Genomic DNA, 6000 nt, shown 5'->3' on the forward strand with positions numbered 1-6000 from the left:
TGGCTCCCCAGGGGCCTTCAAGAGGATGACCCTTTAGTGCACACTGGCCCGGGGTCCTTCCCACTGCCACCAAGTAAGAGGGACCATGAAAAAAAAAAAAAAAAAAAAAAGAGGGACCATGAAGAGTAAACCCCTTCTGTATCTGGTGCTTCTCCAAGACCCTCGTAGCTAACCCAAGACCAACCCACCTTGTTCTATAAATTCAGTCCCACTGGGCCATCAGAGTAAAGCAGTTCGGGACCACCCCAGATCATAATGCACTGGACCATCTGGGCTCACCACCTGATTGACTCTACTACCAACAAAGATCAATCACCTGCTAAAGCAACAGTTCTCAATCTTGGCTGCACATTAAATTCATCTCTAAGTCTTAGGAACCATGGATGTTAGAAATAGTCTGGGCTGGGCCAGCCTCTACCAGGTCCCAGATGATCCTCCTGTGCAGGACTGAGAACTAGGCCACCAGGAGGCAGGTCTTTTCCAGGCAGCACACGTAACAACACATACTTAAATGGGTCAATGTGTAGCACGCACCCATCACAAGGGAAGTACCATGGTGTCTACAGAGAGGCAGGCCACTGAGGCCAAGACCCCACCATCCCAGCCATCAACCCTACTCTCCCTTCTTAATCATTTCAGAAACAAGAATTCACTTTGGAAGATCTTACAATCTTCCAAAGTAGCACAAGTGGGGGGACTACAAAGGCCATGAGGCATTCCTCCTCCTTCACGGGCCTATGACCAGGGTGATTAAGAGGCCAAGGGAGCTCAGACCCCAGTGTGGTGATGGGAACAATACCTCTACTCTGTTGGGGGGTGAGGGGAGGTAGTCACCTGTCTCAAGGCACTGGTGTGGCCCCTCCCCATACTCACCTGAGAGAACCCACCCACCCACAGGTGCTGCTGGGAAAGAAGCCTGAGGCCGCTGCAGCCTGGAACGCATGGGACAAGTCTGCACAGCGGCCACGCCCGTGTCAGAGCCAGCAGCCCTTCCATCTCAAGAGGCCAACTCCGCACCTGGAAGCAGCCCCCTAGCCAACGCCAAACACTGCCTTTCCTTAGTGGCCCTTGGAATAGCCATGGAATGGAATGGGAAGAACTGGAAGTACAGCCCTGAAAGACTGGGCCACCTGCCTTTCCTCACCCCACTCTCCCTCCTCATCCATACTCTCCCTGCGCGCCCACGGAGGTGAATTACCCACAAAGAGGAAATAGGCTCCCACTATAGGCTACGTATCTCAGCAGCAAGGCCCTTTGGCATAGATGGCTGCTGTGTCCCCTCTCACTAACAGAAGGACCTGCTCTGACCCCAAGGCCACACTCCCCGTCTCCTCCACCTACATGGGACATTACCATAAGAAACATGAAAACTGAGCAGTTTGAAGGAGGGGCTCTGAACCCCTTCCTGACTGTCCCAAGCAGGTTCTTAGGTTGGCTCTCTCTATGCAGCCCAGCCGCACCTCCCTCAGCAGAGGCACCCCAACCTGGGCCCTTCCCTCCTGGACTGTGACAGGCCTGGAGTTACCTCTTGGCTTTCCCTCCCTTATGATAAGCACAAGAGGCTCAGTGGGGGCACACATACAACCCCAACCCCCACCTGCTTCTCTTGCTTTGCCACTCCGCCCACTCCGGGCTGCAGGAGCTCTCAGAGACCTCCCCCAACCCAGGTCCCTATCCCTTGGGGCAAGGCCCCTCCCAGCAGGAAGCACAGGCTGGCTGTGCCAGGCAGAGTCAAACTGGCCCGGCCTGTTTGGAAGCCCCTAAGCCTGAGTTAAGGATCCCCTTGGGGAGGGGGCTGTCAGCTTAAACCGCTCTAAACTCCGAACCACATGGGCCCTCACAAAGCCCTGGAGTCCAAGGCATTTACCCTCCATTCCCAGCCCGACCAGTTGCTTACTAGCAGCCCCAGCAAGTTATGTAACGACCCAGTTGAGTCTCATTTACCAATGTGTAAGAGGAGACTGACTACCCAGTGTGCTGCTCTGGAAGGATTCCGAGAAAACTCAAGTGTGCCCCTACCTCGACCACTTGTTGGCAAGGCTGTGAGCGCCAGTATGATCCAGCTGAGCCGCAGAGGCTGGGCACCACGCCCCTGTGTTTGTTCTCAGAAAATCTTGTTGAAGGAATAAAAAGCTTGTGAAAGAACCTCACAGGGTGCCTGGCACACAGAGGGTGCTCCTGTGCTAGCTTCTCTAACACACCGCATCTGCAGGCTCAAGCTCTTGCCTCAGGGCTCTCCCGTCTCTCCTGCCACACTCCACACTGCCACTGACTTTCCATGCACTCCCCACTAAAATCCCTCTCCTACAGTCAGCCTGAACCCAGCATGGTGTCCGTGGCTCTCTTCCAGCCCAGAGCTGGCCCCTTCCTCCATGCCTTGCAGCTACAACCATCCCCACAGTGCCCCCTGCACTCCATACAGCACCGTGCCAGTCCTTATCTGCCTATCTTACCATCGTTTGTTGGCCCGTCTTCCCCAGGCTGAGCTCTGGAGGGCAGTGAGACATGAACGTAAACTCAAGTTCTGCTCCCATTTTGGACATGGGGACCCTAAGGCTCAGAGTCAATCACTGTCCAAGGTCACACGGAGAGTAAGCGGTAGAGCCAACGTCCCACTCTAGACTAAGTCCCGTTCCCTCTCCCTGTCCTCCAGGAGTCCCTCATGTGAACCACACTCCGAGAGTCAGGAGGGCAAGAACCTGACTGGTTTTTCTTCTCGATGGTGAAAGCTGCCTCCCAGGTGGCAGAAAGAGGAAGACCCCCCACGCCCTCGGTGATCAGGTCCTGGGGGCAATGGCCCTCAGCCCCAGTGGGCAAGGCAGCAAGCTATTGGGTGGGGCTGACAGCTTGAGGCCAACAGGCCAGCAAAAGGGCAACACCACAGGTCCCCTAGGTAAACTGAACTTTATTCCTTCCTCACTCCTCCGACTCACCAGAACTGCCCAGCCAGCCCTTCTCTGGGGGCTAGCTGCTGATTAAAAGGCACTGCCCCCACGCCACCCCCCTCCCCCCACCAGATCTGACCCTGACACACAATAAGGACTCTGGGAAGGCAGCAGGCCTGTCAGCTCAATAATGCAAAACCCTGTTGCTCCAAGTCCACGACAGCTGACTTCAAGTGGATCGGAGGCTGTGCTTATTAACAAAATGAGAAATCTGATCTATGGAAAGAAAACACTACGTGAGGATTAATCCAGGACTGCAGCTTGTGGAGAAGGCTGGGCTGCTGGCCAAGACCAGGGAACGAGGATGGGATCGTGCCTACCTGTCCCCAGAGCAGGTACTGCGCAGCAGGACAGGACGCAGCGCCTCTGCCCCACCTGCACTGCTTCTTCTCCTTCCAGCAATTGCAGCAATCATTTCAGTTTTGCTTTAATTAAAGGCCTGGCTCCCTCGGGCTGCTTCTTCCTCTATGCAGAGCCAGCAACCAGAGGGAGATTTTTCTTTTCAGGAATCGCTTGTAAAAGCTGGGTGACTAATCTACAAGTCCTAACAACTGGCAGGAAAACACTGCAGGGAGAAATTCTGGGCACACACCAGCACTCTGAGTCAAACGGCCAGAGAAGCTGGGCAAGAGGCACTCAGCAACTCCCCCAAACTGGTCTGCAGAAAGCCAGAAGCCAAGGGAAAGCAGACCAACCTGGGAGTTCTGACCCTGAAGGTAGGCAGGCAAGTGAGGAGCTCCCTCCCAGCCTTCCGAGTCTACTGCCTGCCCATGGGACCCAGAGATTTTCATAAGCCTAACTGTACAGGACCAAAGGTTCACTCCAAGGCACGTCGACCAAGTCCTGGGCCAAAAGACTCAGTTCAACCCCCAAGTATCAGCTTCCCATCCCCCCCTTGGTGCTAAGAGCCCGCTAAACCAGCAATCTCACCGCACAGCTTTGTCTCTGGAGGCCAGCCTGAGGCCAGCCCATCTGCTTTTTTTCAGACCACTCCAGCAACCCTGCTCTGCTAAGTGTACACTCTCTCCTTGAGCCAGGGCTACAGACCAGCCACATGGCCTGTGCTCCTGAAAATGTCTGCTAAAAGGGCCAGGGAGTCCAGAGTTGGCAGATGGGAATGGAGGGGAAGAAGTAAAGCCAGGAGCCAGGAAGCATTAAATGCTAGCTCCAGAAAGGTCCTGGGTTTGAGTGACCTAGCTCCATCCCTCCATCCAAAGTCCCTGGAGAAGTGCCCCAAGTTCAGCCTAGAAGCTCTGGAGGCCCCTCCACTACCTGCCAGCTCTCCTCCTCCCCCCAGCACAAGAGGCACAGCAATCCCCACATCAGTCAACAATCCACCGCCACAGGATTCCTATGGGCAAAGCTCTGCCCCTCCCCCCCACCACATATGTCAGAGGGGTGGCCTCCCTGGGTTACACCCCTCCTGCTGTTGAGGGGGGAGCCAGGAACCTAGCTTTCCAGATGTGCTTGGCAACTCCTACTAGAAAAGACACTGGGGGTGGAGGGGATAGAAGACACGGATAAATAACTTCAGAACCATTCCAACCCATCCGGATCAGGTCTGGGCTCCCTTCCCCAGGCAGTCCCACGCTGTTCTGGGTGGGGCCGCTGGGCGCATTATCTGACCCCGTTCCCTCCTCTCCATAAGTCACTGCCCCCCAGGGAGAGGCATCCCTGCCTTCCCCCCACACACCTACCCTCCCCACCGAATAGGTCTATGTGAATATGAACCATCTTGGTAGATAAACAGAGAGTGACAAGCTGGGGCCCTTCAGCCCCCTTCCTCTGCCAGCCGGTCCCCTCCCCCTGCCAGCCGACCCCCTCCCCCAAGCCCATCTCTCTTCCTGCCAAGTGGCTGCCTACACGAGAGGTCTGGGGGCAGGGCAGCGAGCCCACCAGCCGCAGGGCCTGGCCCTCTGGGAGCGGCCCCTCCAAGGCCAACCCTGCCCCTGCCCCGGCCGGTCTTCCTGCGGGGAGGGGGCAAGAAAACGGACCGCAGGCAAAGGAGGGCCGCAGTTCTGGAAAGAGCAAAATCTCCCTCCGAGGGGCGGCCGCGGGCGCAGGGCCGTTTGCATAATGGAAGCCCGCCCGCCTGTCAGGCAGCGCAGCTCGCCCGACGCTGTTCGGATTAGATTGCTAATGAAAAGGCACAAAGAGCCGGCGCCCGCTCGCCCGCCGACCCCCGCTCCGCAGACCCGCGCCCCGGCCTGGCGCGGCCCCGGGGCTTTGTGCCCAGGGTCCCCCGCCGCCCGCGCCCCGCCGGGCACCGGGACCACAAAGCCGGGGCAGGCTGCGACCGGCCGGGGGTCCGCGTGCGCCCCCGCCCAGCCCCGGCGAGCGCGCGCCCGCCCACGCCCCTCTCCCCGGGGGCGCGCCCGCCCGCGGCCCCCACCCGCGCCCCCCGCTGCCCCACACCGCCTCTCACCTCGTGTGCGTCGGCGGCGGCGCTCCGCCCGCCGGCCGGCCGGCCCTGCCCGCGGCCCCTCGTCTGCGGCGTCCGTCTCGCGCCGCCTGCGCCCGCCCCGTCCGCCCGCCGCCGGCCCGGCTCGGCTCCCCGCCCAGCGCGCCCCGAGCGCCGCTCACAGCCGCCCGCCCGGCGCCATCTTGGAAGCTTGTGACGTCGGCGCCGCCCGCTCACCCCTGACCCACATCTGAATGGGCGAGCGGCGGGGCGGGGCCGGGCGGGACGGGGCGGGGCCTCGGCGGGGGCGGGGCCTGAGCGGCGGGGCGGGGCTGGAGAGCGGTCCGAACACTGGGCAGGGCGGGGCGACCGGCCTGCTGGACGGCGCCGTGGGGGAGGGGCGCGCGGACGATCTGGGGACCCTGACGCTGGGCGCCCGGGCCGACCCCGACCTCACGTGCAGGGGCGAAACTGAGACCGTACCCCCGAAACGCCCGGACCGTTCCCCCCGCGGGGGAGGGGACTCTGGACCCCCACCGGCCCACGCCCGGCTCGCACACTCAGCGCTGACCCCCTTCGAGCCTGATTCTGACCCCTCGAAGGCCCCCATCAGGAACCCCTGGCGACCTGCGTGCGCCCCACCTCCACGATACC

The 6000-nt window shown here is 60.0% G+C and overlaps 1 protein-coding gene across 2 annotated transcripts in view; it reads right to left on the reverse strand.

Annotated features, from left to right (window-relative positions):
* Nucleotides 1-5471, reverse strand: part of HIC2 (HIC ZBTB transcriptional repressor 2) — a 33149-nt gene extending 27678 nt beyond the window's left edge. For both annotated transcript variants that reach the window (XM_025474925.3, XM_025474924.3), the window contains exon 1: nt 5371-5471. The gene's annotated coding sequence lies outside the window, so the exon portion shown is untranslated. The remainder of the gene's footprint in view (nt 1-5370) is intronic.
* Between the last annotated feature and the right edge of the window lie 529 nt (nt 5472-6000).

The sequence above is a fragment of the Canis lupus genome, chromosome 26 (assembly GCF_003254725.2).
Source record: "Canis lupus dingo isolate Sandy chromosome 26, ASM325472v2, whole genome shotgun sequence".
Lineage (NCBI taxonomy): Eukaryota > Metazoa > Chordata > Mammalia > Carnivora > Canidae > Canis > Canis lupus.